We start from the raw sequence: 18,923 nt of genomic DNA, 5'->3' as shown, positions 1-18,923 counted from the left end.
TGGTATAAAATAATAGCTTCACAGCCAATTGTGTTTGGTTACTGAGCCGCATACACAATCTTCGCGCTAATTGACACAATTACTTTGGTGGCTTGAGGATCTGTCGCCCCAGAAATGGTCATTTTAATTAATGCCGTCTTTGTGCGAAACGACAAAAAATCTGCCTCTTGCGCGCGGTCCACTCAAAGTACATCCGGACGCCTGAAACTTTGACCTGGCGGCGGGCACCGAAGGCCCTCGCCTGGATAGGCTCCAGAGCATCCGTGGACCCCACCTGAGTGAGCCCTGTGGCCGTGGAGGCCGTCACCAGTCGTGCGCAACGGCCACTTCAATGCCACACATTTGCTCCTGGTTGAAATTGCACAAAGTGCAAAGGCCCATTCATTTACAAACCAGATTCGGTTGAAGTTGGGAAATTATGTAAAATGTAAATAAAAACAAAATACAACGATTTGAAAATCCTTCTCAACCCATATTCAATTAAATACACTTCAAAGACAACATATTTAATGTTAAAACTGATCAACTAAATTGTTTTTTGCCAATTAAAAATTAATTTAGAATTTCATGGCTGCAACACGTCCAGTAGAAGTTGGGAAAGGTGGCAAAAAATACTGAGAAAGCTGAGAAAAGCTTATCAAACATCTATTTGGAACATCCCATGTCATGCTGTCATGTGTCGTCCGGTGCATTTCCTGTTTTATTGTGTGATTTCCTCTCGTTCCAGTCAGTGTGTCCTTCCCCTGTGCGTCCGGTCACGTGATCCCCTGATTCCAAGTGTGTGCACCTGCGTCAATGACCAACTGTCTTCACCTGTGTTCCCCTCCTGTGTCCATATAACCCGCGTCTTTCCCCGTATCCAGTGCCAGTGCGTCTTGCCTTGTCAGAACACTAGCGATCACGAAACCCTCGAGTCCCACGTAGAAGCCTTGTTAGAGCCACCTTGATCACCGATGTTAACTTGGTTACATCGCTACCTTGTTTTTGTATTTCCCTCGGTTCGAGGCGCTTTGATTTCCCCTTTTTCTCCCTCGGTTCGAGGCGCCTTTGTTTTCCCTTTTTTCCCTCCTAGTGAGGCGTTTTTTGTTCGACTGTCTGTGGCGACAATAAAAGCCTGTTTGGACATTGAACTCTCTGCATTCGAGTCCTCTCCCTGCTCTGCGCCTGACATTAGGCCAGTGCGTAATGTATAAGAACAACATTTCTCAAAGCAAAATTGCAAGGAATTTAGGGATTTCAACATCTACAGTCCATAATACCAAAAGGTTCAGAGGATCTGGTGAAATCACTGCACGTAAGCGCCACGGCTGGAAACCAAGACTGAATGACCGTGACGTTCGATCCCACAGACGGCACTGCCTTAAAAACCGACATGAGTGTGTAAAGGATATCACCAAATGGGCTCAGGAAAATTTCAGAAAATCACTGTCAGTAAATACAGTTCGTCACTACATCAGTAAGTGCGGGTTAAAACTACCATGCAAAACAAAAGCCGTTTATGAATAACATCCAGAAACGCCGCCGGGTTCTCTGGGCCTAAGCTCATGTAAAATGGACTGATGCACAATGGAAAAGTGTTTTGTGGTCTGATGAGTCCACTTTTCAAATTGTTATTGGAAACACTGGACGTCGTGTCCTCCGGACCAAAGAGGAAGCGGACCATCCGGTCTGTTATCACCGTCCGTGGACAGCCCCCCTCGCTGCAGCCGCTGAAACCCCCCCCTTAATTGCCTCCTCATTTAAAATGCACGTAGTCCAACGGATGAAGCTGAAAAAAGCTAATGCGTGGAGGTGCACTCGGGCATCGTTGGTGAGCGTCAGGGGCACTGGAAGTCCCCCGGACCTCAATCTGTAGGTCTGGAAGTGTGTGGCGCTGCCTCGATAATGTGTCCGGCGCGCTGCGGTTCCCCGGTTGGACAAAAAGATGAAAAATCAGCCTCTCCAGCCTGGAGGTCAACTCAAATTTTTGAATATTTTCTATGTCAGCGGCCCTGTGACAATAATGTGTCGGCGCACTGTGGTTGTGCGATCGGACCTAAATGATGAAAAATCAGCCTCCTGCGCACGGAGGTCCACTCAATTTTTGGGAAGTACATCCGGGCGCCTGAAATTTTGAGCGGGCGACGGCCACCGGAGGCCATCGCCTGGATAGGCTCCAGAGCATCTGAGGACCCCCCTGAGTGAGCCCCGTGGTCGTGGATGTCTGATAAAGGTGCTTTAGACATCGAAACCTTTGTGGTTTGTGACGTTATATCGCCAGTGCCCAACCAGTAATCAATTCTTACAGCTTCCATTCGGTTGAAACCATGAAAATTCTCTCTCTCCGAGTTATTTTCTCTAGATATATCCCTGAGATTATTATTCATCATAAATTTATTAATTATCGAATTATATTGGGATTTCCCAGTTCTCTCGGGCCACCTATGTAGCCATTTGCCCGGGGTGATGTTCCAGTCTTCCCCGCATATGACTTTATCAGTTGGATAACGACTTTTAAGTTCACCTTTGATAAACTGCTCATCATTTCCTTATTTTGAGAGTGTTGGGTCTAAATACGATTAGACATTAAATCACTTGCTGGAATGAAGAGGAGAAGACAACCAGAACAGGTTTACTCGCGAGGAGAACGATAGAGAAAGCAATCTCAGTTACAACCTCCATCAGTTCTGAGTCCTTACTCCACGTGCCCCTCTTTTTAATGTTATGGTTGCCCTGGTTACAGAGGCGTTGCTACACTAAAGGGAGGGGGGATTGTGTCTGTAGCAACGCTGATAAGTTAAAGAATGTAGTGTGGTGTGAATTAGCACTTCGTTGTTGGCTCGTGACCCCCCGCAGAGGCCGTCCCCAGCTGTCCTCCCTCAGTTGGCTGACTCTTCCTCGACCGGGGTCAAATACCCTGAAGCACGTTGATTGCCGCTTTGCTGTGGAACAAATGCAACTAGACCTTTGCTAACTTTATCTCCTTGGTAATTAACACATAATAATAATAAGTAACTTGTCCTAAACATTTCAACACACATTAAACAAATGTGAGGTAACCGGTATGCAGTTCCTTAAACAAACATTGAGTAAATATGGGATAACTTTTATGCAACTACTTCTAACTGTATGTAACCCTTAGCAAAGAAGAATAGGTCTGATAAACTACAATCTATGAACCAAACTTACATCTAAATATAAAAGGAATGAAGTTCCTGTGAATCAAACAAAGAACATGTCACCTATGCAAATAAGCCCTGCTCATTGTTAGTGAAGGACTCTTACGGGAACCAAAACACACAGACAACATAAGGACAGGAAGGATACAAATGGCTGACAGGGATCAAAAGACATCCCTATCACTAAAAAGGAAGAACCTAGATAAAAGGAAAGATAAACTCGTAAAGGCGAGGCCCCCAGGTCTAGCAGGCCAAAGCTTCACTTAAAATTATTCCAACAGTGTCCGATGTGATGGTCCCCAGCCTCACACGCTGTCTCCTGTTCGTCAGGAAGCTGGTGATCCACTGACAGATGGAGGCAGGCACCACGATCTGGATGAGCTTCTGGTGGAGGATGTCAGGAGCGATGGTATTGAACGCCAAGCTGAAGTCCACAAACAAGATCCTGGCGTACGTCGCCGGGGTGTCCTGGTGGTGCAGAATGTAGTGCAGTCCCATGTTGACCGCATCGTCCACCGACCTTTCCCTGCCACTGAAGCCCTCATCCATGCCTTCATCTCATCCCGGCTTGACTACTGCAACTCCCTTCTCACTGGCATCAATGTGCACACTCTTCATAGACTTCAAATAGTCCACAACTCTACTGCCCACCTACTTACCCAAACCCAGTCCTGCAAATACATCACTCCCATTCTCCATTCTTTTCACTTGGTCCCCATCAAGCAGCATATCATCTTCAAGATACTCCTCCTCACCTTCAAAGCCCTTCACCACCTGGCTGCCCCTTACCTATCCGAGTTCCTTATCCCCTACGGCCCCACCCGGCCCCTCCGATCCTCCTCTACTACACGTCTGACAGTCCCAAAATCCAAACGCAAATCCCTTGGCGACGGAGCCTTCTCCTGCACAGCACCCCGACTCTGAAACTCTCTCCCTCAATCTGTCTGCGACTCACCCTCTCTCCCCATATTTAAGTCCATTCTAAAAACGTACCTCTTTTCTCAAGCTTACGAACTCCCCTACCTACTTCATCCTATTGTATCGAACCCCCCCCCTGTACGTCCTCACCTTGTTTCCCTGTAAGCGTCTTTGGGTCTTTGAAAAGCGCTATAAAAATTTAATGAATTATCATTATTGTTATTATTATTATATTTAATCGACCGGCTTCCCATCAAAGGGTTAAATAAGCCAGGGGTGAAGAGACTCGACGAGTTGCTAACCACCTTTATTAAATCAATTCTGAAGTAATGAATCTAACCTTTTTATGACGCCAATCCCTTTAAAGTCAAGCGTGTAAGATAACTAAGGTCGAGACACGGCGTCAGAATGACCGCGCCCTACTGGTGGCTCTATTCTGTCTGATTTTGGGCTTTTGTTATGTCTCGGATATATTTAGATGTCTTTGTTAACACCTCAGGGATTCGTTATTTACACGAGCACGCATTCGCCCTAGCTGACCTTACGATTTGACAAAGTCCAATTTGAAGCTAAAAATTTGACAAAGTCCAATTTGAAGACTCTGGAAATTCATATTAGTAGATTTTGGCCCAATCTCAAAAAGAATGAAAAATCCATCTTCTTCTAAAAGGCGTTCTTCCCTCCGGGCATTAAAACTACCTAAATAATTTGTCTGTGATAAAAGAACCAATCAACTAATTTATAAGTGAAGACAAAATGAACTTAGTACAACTATTACGAGATAGTTACGGCGAGAAATGCGTCGAGTTTCGCCTCCTGGAAAAGCTGACAAGGAAACGGGCTCGCTACAGGAACCACCTGAGATTCAACCTGCGCTGCCAGGATGAAGTTAAGAACCCGATTCCAACCAGGAATGCCGAGCGGATTGTGGATAACTCTGGTCTAAGAACGAATCTAAGACGTTCTAAGATGGCGGCGCGTGCACACGCAGCGGCCACTCTCTGTCCCGTTCGGTGTTTTGTGAGTGTTTACTGAGTGTTTGTCCGGCAGTTTTGTGTATGTTCGTCTCGTGTGATACGTCGTGCTACTAGTGCGGCGGGCATGTTCTGCTCAACATCGGCGGAAGTGGGTTTTATGGCGTTCTGGACTTTGGTGCGGAGAGATTAAGGGCGCTCGGACTGCTTCGTCATGGAGCGACGCCGGACTGGCCTGCTCTTCCTCCCCCGGTTGGACTGCGTCGTGAGCTCGGACTCCTCCGTCCTGGAGCATTGTTGGGATGGGTCGGGAGCGGGTCTGCAAGGCAGCAGAAGAGGGGCCAGCGCGGAGACGTCGGGCCAGGCTTGCGGCCACCCCACCTCGCCCAGCCGTGCCTTCCATTCTACTGGCGTATGTTCGTTCGCGGGACGACAAGATGGGTTGCGTTCGCTTGATAGGATCCACGAACCGGACAGTGCGTGCCTGCTGTGTGCTCGTGTTCACAGTGGCCTGGTTGACTGTCATCTTTCCGGACTCTGCTGTGGATCGGGAGCGGCTAGCGTGCTATCACTCTTATTGTTCATCTTCTTGTTTTATTTTTCCTGTGTTGCTTACTTGTATGTGCGTTGTGAACTCTGTCTTGTTACCCTGGGATAGTGAGAAACGTAATTTCGATCGCTTTGTGTGTCTTGACATGCGGAGGAATTGACAATAAAGGAGACTTTGACTTTTTTTTTGACTTTGAATGCGATGCACCACCAATAAACTCAACAACATCAACAGCAAACCACAGCGGCTGACGGAGCAGTTCAAACACCGGTTTCCCCTGGACAAAAATACGGTAACAACACTACACGGACGCTTGGAGAGCATACGCAAACAGGAATTCACCACCACAAAAAGCCAACACATCTGTAAATTAGACAGACTTATGTCACGTCACAAGCTCACACAGGCAGAGCGCAGCATACTGGCGAAAGGAATCAACTACGCTATCAAACCCAAAAACATACCGCACGAAGATTTAATTTTAGCCATGGAGTTGGCATGTTAAAAAAAACACAATCTAGGACAGAAAGCAGCACTAAGCAATGAAATTGCAGGTATATTTAAAACGGGCAACCCACCACCCAGCAATATTACCAAACAGGAAGCAAGAGCTATGAATATACTAGCAAAAAAATGAAGACAGCACAATCCTCCCAGGAGACAAAGGCAGAACAGTAATCATGGACACAGACACATACAAAGAGCAGATGCAGCAGTTACTGCATGACGACGCCTATGAAGTGTTAAAAAAAGACCCAATAGAAGACAAGAAAAATAAACTCAGAGCATTACTTAAACCAGGGGTGTCAAACTCATTTTTTTCGCGGGCCGCATTGTAGTCATAGCTTATTTCGGAGGGCCATTATGACTGTCAACCCAAATCACTGTATGAGCATCTCATATTATATACAGTAAAAGCTACAAAACAAACTGACAAATAACTCGTTTTCAAATCAGATGAGTAAAAACTGGTCAAATTTAAAAAAAAGAATAGATATTAATAAAAGTGAAGACAATTTGCAATTTTAGTAATGACACACGAATTTGATGCACAATTTGTCTTCGGGTGCCACACAAAATGAATTGGCAGGCCGTATCTGGCCCCTGGGCCTTGAGTTTGACACCTGTGATTTAAACCCCAACTCTAGTATAAAACCCTGCTTTGAAACCCTAACTCTAATATGAACCCTAGTTTAAAACCCTAGCCCAAGCTTTAAACCCTACTTTGAAACTCTAACCCTAGTTTTAAACCCTACTTTGAAACCGTAACCCTAGCTTTAAACCCTATTTTGAAACCCTAACCCTAGTATGAAACCCTACTTTGAAACCCTAACCCTAGATTTAAACCAGTTGTGGCAAACTCTTTTATTTCGCAGGCCGCATTGTAGTCATAGCTTCTTTCGGAGGGTTATTATGACTGTTAACCCAAATAAATGTATGAGCACCTCAAATTATATACAGTAAAAGCTCAAAACAAATTAACAAATACCTCGTTTTCAAATCAGACGAGTAAAAACTGGTCAAATATTAAAAACAAAACAAAGATATTATTAAAAGACTGACTTAAACCATTACTCACTGAAAATAAAATACAAAAACAATCATACAATCACTTAGTACCCACAGCAAATATCATTCCCAGGATCTACGGTATGCCTAAATTCCATAAACAAGGTACACCTCTCCGCCCCATTGTAGACAGCATAGGATCATACAAACTTTCAAAATCACTCACAGAAATAATAAAACCATTACTGGGACTCAGATCATCATTGCAAAAAGTCAAAACATCCCACCACAGAACTCATCCACATAAAAGTACAAAAAGATGAAATGTTCATATCAAATGAGGTTATTTCACGCTCCACAAAAACATCCACACAGGCCACCATACACATAGTGCATGACAGATTATTAGCAGACAGGACACTCAAAAAGCGCACAAATCTAACAGTACAGAACATTATTCAAACAGTACAGGGCATAATTCAGGTACTCCATTTCATTGCCACTTCCACATACTTCCAATTCAGAAACACAATTTACAGAAAGAAAGAACAGTCTGCCACCATGTGCAGTTTTTTCATGGAGGACCTGCAACAGAAAGCACTCTCAACAGACCCGGATGAATACAGACCCACATTATGGGAACGCTACGTAGACGGCAATCTGGAAACAGTGGAAACAGGACATACACAACACCTCACATACCATCTCAACAACATAGACACCACTGGCAGGATAAAATTCACTAACGAAGAGGAAACGGATCAATCCATAGCCTTTCCGGACATAAACATACACCACACATACAATGGAGATATAAATATAAAAATACACAGAAAACCCACACACACCGACCAATACCTGCCCTGGACATCTTAACACCCCACTATCCACAAACTATCAGTATTCAGAGCATTACACAAACGTACAACAATAATCACGGACCAGGATGACAGAACACAGGAAGAAAAGCACGTACAAAAGGTGTCATTATCCACAGTGGCAATAACTAAAAGTGAAGGACATGTCAAAAACAACACAACACAGGTGGGAAAGAAAAAACAAACAAGTACCCTAGAACACAGAGGAATGGTGACGTTTCCGTACGTGAGGGGTTACGGAACGCATCCAAAGAGCCATGAGAAAACACAACATAAACACCTCGGTCAAACCACACACAAAACTCTGTCAGATACTGGTTCATCCAAAGGACAAAATACACCCGGAAAATAAATCCAACTACATATACGAGATCCCATGCAAATTATCCAATAAATCATACATCGGGGAGACCGGGAGGAACTTTACTACGAGAAAAAAAAAACACAAGAAGGAGAGAAGGAGACAGAAACAAGACAAACGAGGAAAAAAAAGAACAAGCATAACAGGAACACTACAAGTCAGCCATCACCGACCATTGCAAAAAAGATAATCACATAATGGCCTGGGAGAAGGCCAGAGTCATCCGTACCGAAGAAAACAAACAGAGTTGGATCAGGGAGGCCATCGAGATCCACAAGCAGGGCCCGAGGACCAACACGGACGAGGGAGCTTTCATGCTCTCTACCACCTGGAGCAGCATTCTGGAGGGGTGAACGGACAGGAGAGGGCGTGACTCACCTGTTAAATCTGACAGGTGAGCCACGCCTTCATTCATCAGGTGATAAAGACACCTACACCAGTAACACTCCGATGAAGGCGAAAATACACGCCGAAACATGTAAGGTAAGTAAAACTACCTAAACACCGAGTTGGCACTGGCCGAGAGGACTACGCGCCATGAGGGTGCTGCGCCATGAGGGCGCCGCCCCTTTGGGGCGCCCTCGCGGTGCCCTCACGGCACCCTTTGCAGCACCCTCGTGGCGCCGTTTCGGGGCAGCACGCGCGCACGCCCTCTCGGCGCCGAGAGGACCGAGTGCCAAGAGGGCCCTGCACCGAGAGGGCGCGCGCGCTGCGCCAAAAGGGACTGCGCACTCCGCCGAAAAGGCGCCGCGCCAACTCGGCGAGAGAGGACAACGAGGCAAGACGGCGCTGCGCCATGAGGGTGCCGCTCCTTTGGGGCACCCTCGCGGCGCCCTTTGCAGCGCCCTCGTGGTGCCATTGAAGCGCCCTGTCCGCCGTCTCAGCGCCGCGCCAACTCGGTGCAGCACAGTCTCAGCGCAGCACAATCCATTCCAGAAGGCGGTTCGAGAAGTGAATCGGTCGAATTTCGAATCTATTTTTCCCATTACAAATAATGGAAAAAAATGTAATCCATTGCAAGACAAAAAAAAACAACGCCTTTTTAAGCAGTTTTTAAGTTGTGCATTATTGTCCGAACGCGCAACTGCATCGCACCACCATGAGCGCAACCGTAGGGCGCCGCCGACCGCGCAACTGCACCGCGCTGGCCGCATTTTTGTGACAGAGCCGTCGCTGAAATTTAGAAAATATTTTTAAAGTCCTGATGTACTTTTCAAAATTTAAGTGGACCTCAGGGCGCAGGGAGCTTAATTTGGTCCGATCGCGCAACCGCAGCTCGCCGGGCGCTATCTGTTGCATTGCTTTAAGAGCGTCTTTGTGTTTTAGGATGGCTTTACTGCTCCAACTTGCTTTCTTTGGAGGCATGATTAGGGGTTAATACAATCCTCAAAGTAACGAAAATACAATAACAAACGGAATCAGTCGGCATCCGGGCCGTGCAGTCCGATTTTCTCGGGTCCTTTCGACTCATCTCGCGAGGTTCGACCTCCGAATTTTGTTCGACAACCGAAGCAAAAAAATCTCGAAATTTTCATTCGAATTCCCATTTGTTAGAGAACCGGGACATTCCAAAACCGAGGTTTGACTGTAACAGTAAATATATTGGAGCGAACCGGATGTGAGCGAACGCTGGCGCGACTTGCTGCCGCTGTTCTCCGGTCATTTTCTTTAAAGATTTGCTCGTATATTGTGCATATTCTGCAGCAGACCACAAAACCTTGATGGATGTGGTTCTGTTTGGCTTCATTCTGGGTTAACTCCCTGGCGGACCTGTCTGTCTGGAGCGTGTCTTTGACCGCCTAGATCAGGGGTCGGCAACCCAAAATGTTCAAAGAGCCATATTGAAAAAAAAAAAAAACACTGTCTGGAGCATCAAAAATCTAAATGCTTTTTATAAGCATATAATACATGAACTATTTTTGGCCCAGCCATCGCGGTAAGAGCTGGTGCAGACGGATAAAGACAGAGGACAAATATAACGCAGAGACATAAATTTGGTTTGGCCTGCATGTGATCACCTTTGTGAATGAGCTGCTGCCATTTATTGATTGCACACAGGTGTGTAACCATGCCCACACTCACTGGGTCACAGGGTCAATTAGGGACATGACATATCAACACCCCCACTTGTTCCTTAATTGACACAAAAACATACAGTATACGGTGCACATTTCAATTACCCAAGTCCATAGTTCAATTATCAAATAGAAAACATACAAATTTCTCCATCCTGACCTTAGCAACAGGCTTAGTAAAAACATTGGCCACCATATCATCCATAGGGCAATAAAGTAGAAGAAGTTTGCCTTCTGAAATAACAGAGCGAACAAAATGATATCTGATGTCAATATGTTTGCATCGCTGTCGACACACAGGGTTTTTGGAGAGAGCAATAGCACCCTGATTGTCCTCAAAAACAGTCACAGGTATACAGTTCAAAGTATTGTCCATTCCTTTCAATAGGTTCACCAGATATAAGCTTTCTTGAGTTGTTGCAGACAGAGCCATGTATTCGGCCTCACATGTAGATAAGGAGACTGTGGGCTGTTTCTTAGATTTCAAGGAAACAATAGCCCCAGCCTCAGACAAACTAAAGCTGTTGGAAATAATATACTTTTTATCATTGGATTCTATGTAACTACTTTTGTGTGCAAGATTCTCCGCAGTATGTGACCATCTGGCCTCGTGAAAATGACTTGGGGGCATATGGCCGGCTAATGACTGGAGTCATTAGCCGCGCTATACAATAAGCCCCACAGTTAGCTAGACATGATCAGATCATGAGATTGTCATGGGATGGCTGAAGCAGACACACTAAAGACTATGTCTTTGTTAAGCTAATGGTCATGAGACGTCCATACTGCTCCAACCATCATGTACACTTGCCCCTTTGTGGATATGAGATAATAATTATGTCCTTCCTGTTTGGAAACCTACTCGATCATGTACACTTGCCCCTTTGTTTCTCTCTCAATAAAAGGCACGGCTAAACTCGAGAAGAGCGCGGATCTCAGCCACACTTGCTGGGTGTGTCTGGGGTGCGTCCTTCTGCGCAGAAGAAAACGCTAAGCCAAAGAAGACCTACCGTCTCTGAGATTGATTTCAGATAAATGTTGTCAACCCAAGCAGTAACCAGTAACACTGCACCGGTTATTCTGGTCAGCTGCCCAGTCTGCATCACTATAGGCAACAAGCTTCAAGTTTACATTTTGCTTTTTATAGCACAATTCCTGGTCCACAGTGCATTTCAAACATCTCAGAACATGTTTACCTGCCACCCAGTGCTATTCTTTAAGTTCAGACAAGTATTGGGATAATTTAGCAACAACAAAACTTAGATCTGGTCGAGCAGATGAATCAAACTTCCAACCACTTCACGATATTTTACAGGATCAGTAGGTAGATCATCATTGTCAAATGTAAATTTCATTTCACATGGTGTTGACCTTGGCTTGCAGTGAGTCATGTCAAACCTGCCAAGAATTTTTGTGATATACCTCTTTTGATTCATTTTGACTTCCTCTTTTGTCTGGGTAAAATCATTGCCAAGGAAATGTCTTAGTTTTCAAAGATCTTTAATTTTGAATTTGTACCCTAACATTTCCTTCACTTCACTGAGCATTTCAATATTACTCGCTGCAAGAAGATCGTCAACCCAAATAATCAATAGGATTCTGTCATTTCCAACATTTTTATAGTAAACACAATAGTCAGCAATATTTTGAACAAAACCATTTTCAATAAGGAAATTGTGTAATGTCCTATTCCAGTTTCGTCCTGACTGTTTCAAACCATACAGTGACTTATTGAGCTTACGCACTAGTTTCTCGCCTATTTTAGATTTAACCTCAAACACTTCAGGCTGCTCCATGTATATCACACAGTCTATAGAGCATGGAGATATGCTGTTTTAACATTCATCCGATGTAGCACTAAATTGTACTGTACTGCGAGCTGCATCAAAATACGAACAGAAGTCATATGTATCAGCAGTTGGTGAGAAGGTTTCATTATAGTCTAATCCTGCCACTTGACTACAACCTTTTGCTACATATCTGGTAAAGTCGTCAAAGTATCATTCTCTAATAGAAAGACCATTTCCTCTTTCATAGCTTTGGCCCACTGCTTATAGTCTAATCCTGCCACTTTACTATAACATGTTCATCAAAGTAAAAGTATCGTTCTCTATTAGAGACTCCATTTCCTCTTTCATAGCTTTGGCCCACTGCTCTGATTTAGAAGAGCTCAAAGCTTCTTTTGGGTTCTGTGGGACATCACAAGTCATACGATAACAATAATCAATACTTGTGAATGCCTCATCACATTTTACCTCATAATCACAATCTGTATAATATTGAGGGGCTCTCCTCTCTCGCTTTGGATAACGACCACTCTGGCTGCTCTCACCATCACATTTTAAGTTTGAATCACAAACCACGATTTTTACCAGGGCTGTGGACTCGGACTCGGTCATTTTTGCCGGACTCGGTGCTGATTTTCCGACAATAAAAAAAATACGTTCAATTTTCGTTCAAGTGATCTACGTTATGAACTAGCACAACTCCGGTAGGGCAGGGGAAATGTTATCGATCCGACGTCCGATTGGAACGTCGCCTCACTTTTATGTCCGCGCTCTCAGCAAGGGATCCTATATAAGCCGAACCAGCCAGTGTGAGAGCAGTTGCGTTCGTTCTGCATATATAATTAGCTATTTTGTCCCTCGGATAATCATGGCATCCAGAAAGAGTCATGTGTTAGCCTTGAATAAAGACTAAGCAGTCACATGAATTAACAGAAAAAATGGACAGCCGGACTCGGACTCGAACTCGGACTCGGTGGTCAAGAGGCCGGACTCGGACTCGGTGCAAAACTCTGACCGAGTCCACAGCCCTGATTTTTACATCAGGTGGGATTGGTTGTGTCTCATCCAGTTTTGGTTGTAGGGTCTCCACCCTCTTTCTAGACTCAAAATGTTCATACAGGTCATCTGTCTGAGTGTCACATTCAATAGAAGTTTTTGGAACAAATTTCCCCAGTCTATTTTTGGTTACTTTCCCTCTGTCTGGATAGAAAATAAGATATGCTGGACTCTTTTTGTCATAGCCAACAAATTCATATGAATATCAAAACTTGTACCATTTTTATGGATGAGCTGATTCTGTCCCTCCTTGAAGATGACTGTCGCTCCTTGTGCTGTAGCCGCTTTAACAGAAAAGATGTCCTGGAAAAATGATGGCACATAGAGCGCCTCCATCAGGAACATATCCACAACGCAGCCTTTACCGTCTCTCAAGCGCAACTTGGCAGTGCCTTTCCTCTGCGCAATCCCGGTGACACGCTCTCCATCAGCAAACTCCAGAATATGGCTCGGAGCCTTGAAAGTTGGGTCAAACTGCACAAATCTCCCGATTTCAGTGATGATGTGCTTTGTCGCTCCTGAGTCGACCAGAAGACCCTTCGCCTTGACTCCGACCGAGGCGTCGTCCAGTTGGACCTTGAATGCAAACGTATGGTCCTCCTCATCCACCGCTTGCTTCACCTTGTCCCGCTTTCTGCGTCGACAGTGCGCGTCTTTGTGCGTGGCGCTTTTGCAGAAGCTGCACCACTGCCTCGGCTCTCTGCGCTCTCCAGCAGCTGACGCACAGTCCGCGGCTTTGTGGCACTTCTGACCACAGGTGTAACAGGTAAGCTTTACGCTTCAATTGTCTCTTCCTCTGACTTTCATCAAACTGTCCTCTCCAGAGCCAGACGCACCAAACTTCTCTGTGTTCTCATAGCTCCTCAGTTTGGTCTTAAACTCAGCAAATGTCATCTTCTCATCACTCTGCGTAACGTGTACAGAGAATGGTTTATAAGTATCAGGCATGCCTTTTAAGATCATTGCCGTTAACAAGCCGTCACTTAAAGTCTCTCCTGCATTACGCAGCGCTGTAATAGCAGTCTCTGCACGGATAATGTAGTCCGTGACACTTTCATTCACACCTTTTTGGAGAGATGTGAGCTCCGTGTACAAAGTTATTACGCCCGGCTTTCCTTTCCCTGTGTAATGGTCACAGAGGATCTGCAGCGCCTTCCTGCTGTCATCGGCAGCGTCTCTCATTACAAGGGACAAACTTTTATCATCCAACACCTGAATCAGAGCTGCGTACGCCTCTTCGTTCTTATCGGCGTCTTCCTTGGCACCTTTATCATCCGCATCGGGGGGTTCACTCAGTATGGTGCTTTTGAGGTCAAGCAGACGCAAGCATGCCAAAAACTTTCCCACAGCTCATAATTCTTTTCATCTGCGTCAAAACATAAACGGTTCCATCGTCTCCCAAACTCTGTACTGGGCCCATAACCTGTTGGCACAGCCATCGCGGTAAGAGCTGGTGCAGCCGGATAAAGACAGAGGACAAATATAACGCAGAGACATGAATTTGGTTTGGCCTGCATGTGATCACCTTTGTGAATGAGCTGCTGCCATTTATTGATTGCACACAGGTGTGTAGCCACGTCCACACTCACTGGGTCACAGGGTCAATTAGGGACATGACATATCAACAGCTATATGCCGCTTATTAAAATAATGAAGTAGGCTACAAATACAAAGCAACGCAAAACGTCGCCCCTGGATAGCCAGCGGACTTTGTTGTGCAGCAGGAGATCGGCGTATTCGTTAGGCCAGTGTTTCCCAACCGCTGTGCCGCGGCACACAAGTGTGCCGTGACGAATCATCAGGAGTGCCGCCCAGTTTCGTCTAATTGGTTCAAAGTGAGAAGCATGTAGTGATAGACAGGGCAATTAAATGCTCTTCCAATAGAGGGCAGTGTATCAGAACGATATGTCTACTCTAGCAGTAGGAAGTTCATAGTTATCCTCGAGTGTGACAGTGCAGGTAATAGCAATGGATAAATATTTGAAAAGAAAAAGTACTCAATCTGACCTGGGTCCTGAAGAAAATTCTGACCCAGATGAAGGCCCTAGCACATAGGTGGCCAAACTTTTTGACTTGCGGGCCGAATTGGGTTCTAAATTTTGACCGGGGGGCCGAACCAGGACCAGATGGATGTAGTGTTTGTGTGAAGTAATATTAACGACCTGTAAAGGTCATTGCATAAAAGGTTTTGGCCTTTAGTAGGTAGTAAAGCGTGGATATTCAAAAAAAAGTTTTTTGAAAACAAATGCATTTATTAACAGCATTAAAAAAAAAAAAAAAAAAAAACATCCTTAATAAACTGCTATCAGTGATTCTCATAAAATATGACACTGTTATTATGAATAACAGTCTCCATCACTTCAGTGCCTGCAGGTCAGATTAATGAAAGATGTATGTTTATCTTATGAGATCACATCAAACGGCAAACATTCTGACCAAATATATCATCTTGAAGAATCGGTGAAAGCATACATCCAAATAAAGTAATCAAAACGGCAACACGGTGAGGGGTATCTGAAAATCAGAGCAGAGTTGAGGAAACGGGAAACACTTCCTTAAAGTAAGCCTTAAGAACTTTACAGGTTAAGATTAGTCACAAACAGGTGGTGCATCAATGTCCTTGAGCATCCTGCATTGTTTGAAAATGAGAATGGTCGCTAGTTTCAATCCCTGCTATTTGTACAGCTCATATTCAAAATGCATTTTTTTACAACAAACTTGAAAGCCTCCCCTTCATTTTCATTGGGAACAGTGTTGTTGGTCTCCCTTTTTTTGCTAGTGTGTCATAGTCTGGAGTAAAATTTGTTGTGTCAATTCTTAGGAGAGATCCGAGGTGTTGGTCCGTTTACCTAGATCTGTGACGGGTTGATGTTGATGTTCATGTGGCTGAACGTCACGTCGCGTACGTCGAGCCAAATTGGCCACTCTTTTTAAACACTCGGCACTCAGTGTCCACCTTGCTTTTCCTTGGGTGACTCATTTTAATGGAAGGATTCCAGGGGATGGTTTGTGGGTGGCTTTAGCGTAAAACTGTATCCGAAAGCTCGGCGCGCAAATTACAAGAATGCTGTCGTCACAGCCCACGCTCTAAATTCGGCACTGACACAAATAGAGCGCGAGTGCGCCATTTCCGTACTACTGAGTACGTACACGCACTTGTGAGTGTGCACCGAGCTTTCTGACACGGCTTCCGGTAGTAAATGCGCAGGCGAGTGGTTCCCCATCTACTGGGGAGACGCAGTCATTGCAGGCAAAATTACCGAGAAAAAAAAAAGTTTAATAATACAATTTATTTAGGGTTGGCGGGCCGGATTAAACGGTCCCGTGGGCCGGATGTGGCCCGCGGGCCGTAGTTTGCCCATACCTGCACTAGCATGAGCACTGGTCAGAAGAAAGCAAAAAAGGTGAGCTTAAGACAATATAATGAAGGCTATCTTGCCTTTGGATTTACTTTTACCGGAGAAAAAAGTGCGGCACCTCCGCTATGCCTGGTGTGCGGGGAAAAGTTGTCCAACAGTGCCATGGTTCCCAGTAAACTCAAACGCCATTTAGATACAAAACACCCGTCACTACAAAACAAGAGTATGGACTATTTTGTTCAACTGCGTGAACGAACTGGGAAACAGGCAGAGCTACTGAGGAAAACCACCAAGACGGGTGAGAAAGCTCTTAGAGCTAGTTACCAAGTTGCTGAACTCATCGCCAAATCAAAACAGGCACACACCGTAGGAGAGACGTTAATAATGCCCGCCTGCAAAATTATCTTGAAAGCGATGCTCGGCCCTGGCGCTGTTAAAGAAATAGCCCAAGTCCCTCTATCAAATAATACAATTTCCAGATGTATTCAAGACATGTCTGCAGACATTGAGAAGACAGTTTTGGAAAAGTTGCACATTAGTGGGAAATTCGCTTTGCAAATTGATGAATCTACGGATATCAGTGGACACGCGCAGCTTCTGGCAAATGTGCGCTTTGTAGAGGGAGACACCATCAATGAAAACTTTCTGTTTTGCAAGGAATTGCCAGAAAGAACAACAGGAGAAGAGATTTTTCGAGTTGTATCAGAGTACATTGAACAAGGAGGACTAAAGTGGCAAGACTGCGTAAGTGTTTGCACCAATGGAGCAGCTGCCATGCTCGGGCGCACCAAAGGATTTGTAAACAGAGTGAAAGAGCAAAATCCAAAAGTCATCGCGACGCATTGTTTTCTGCACCGGGAAGCACTTGTTGCCAAAACATTACCAGCAAACCTAGCTCCTGTAATGGAAGATGTTGTGCGCATGATAAACTTTGTGAAGACGAGACCAGTAAAAAGCCGCATGTTTACATCATTGTGTGAGGAAATGGGGCAGGAGCATAAAGTGTTATTGCTCCACACGCAGGTCCGGTGGCTTTCCCGTGGCAAAGTTTTAAGTTGTGTTTATGAGCTAAGGGAGGAACTCAAAGTGTTTTTGACAAATGAGAAGCATGATGACGCTAACTTGCTCTCAAATGATGAGTGGTGTGCAAGACTGGCATATCTGGCAGATATATTTAAACATCTGAATGACTTGAACATGCGAATGCAAGGTCGAAATGAAAACCTGCTCACAAGTACAGATAAAATACAAGGGTTTCATTCAAAGGTGCTGCTCTGGGAACAACACGTGGAAAGTGCCAACCTAGAAATGTTCCCAAACACCCAGATATGGCAGAGTGTCAACAGAGCTGCACTGTGTGAGACAATAGGTAAACATCTGCAAAGTTTGGAACAGAAGTTGTCATGTTATTTCCCTTCACTTTCCACTGATTTCCTTGACTGGGTGAGGAACCCATATAGCTCAACTGCAGTTGGAAGGGACACGACTTTGCAGGAGCAGGAAGAAATAACTGAACTGAGACAAGATCGTGGTCTTAAGCTGCGCTTTTCGGATGTACCTTTGGACAGTTTTTGGCTGACTGCTGCCAAGGAGTTCCCTATTCTGGGAAACAAAGCAATTTCAGCTCTTCTCCCTTTCTCCACAACCTATCTATGTGAGCTGGGCTTTTCAAGCATGACTACTTTAAAGACTAAGAAAAGAGAGAGATGACATACCAGCAAATCAGTGTGACTTCTGCTGTTGCCTTTGCAAGACCAGCAGAATATTGCATACCAGCTCTGCCGAACCCCTGAAGCCGACTCACCGAACCCCTAGGGTTCGATCAAACCCAGGTTAAGAACCACAGTAGTAGAGTTTGGAGATGCAATCCACTTCTTGAAACTGTTTTTTCGTTCCTCAAATTGCACCTTTCCTCTCAGTTCCAACTGGGTGATCGGCAGCAAATTTAGCATGCGTTAGCTGAAAATGTCGCTCCAAATTGCTCTTCTTGTTATATTTGACAACTTCTCATTGCAAATCGAACATTCAGGCAATCCTTCATCATTGGCAATGACAGCAAATAGTTGAGACCATATTTTCCTAAACCCTCAGTTCTCATCAGAAATCGTTCTCTTTTTGCCTTTTGAATTCATGGCCCGTCACTCACACACCTGTTTACAACTTGCCTGTGCTGTGTTGTTTGCCATGACGCAATTTTGCGCCATTCTGAAATTCTGTATTTTTAATATATTTATAACTACATACATTTTCTACAGCATAAGAATGTTTCTGTCATGAATACAATCTAAAAAATCATAT

The sequence above is a fragment of the Syngnathus scovelli genome, chromosome 13 (genome assembly GCF_024217435.2).
Source record: "Syngnathus scovelli strain Florida chromosome 13, RoL_Ssco_1.2, whole genome shotgun sequence".
In the NCBI taxonomy this organism is placed as follows: domain Eukaryota; kingdom Metazoa; phylum Chordata; class Actinopteri; order Syngnathiformes; family Syngnathidae; genus Syngnathus; species Syngnathus scovelli.
Note: the sequence above shows the minus strand (reverse complement) of the source record.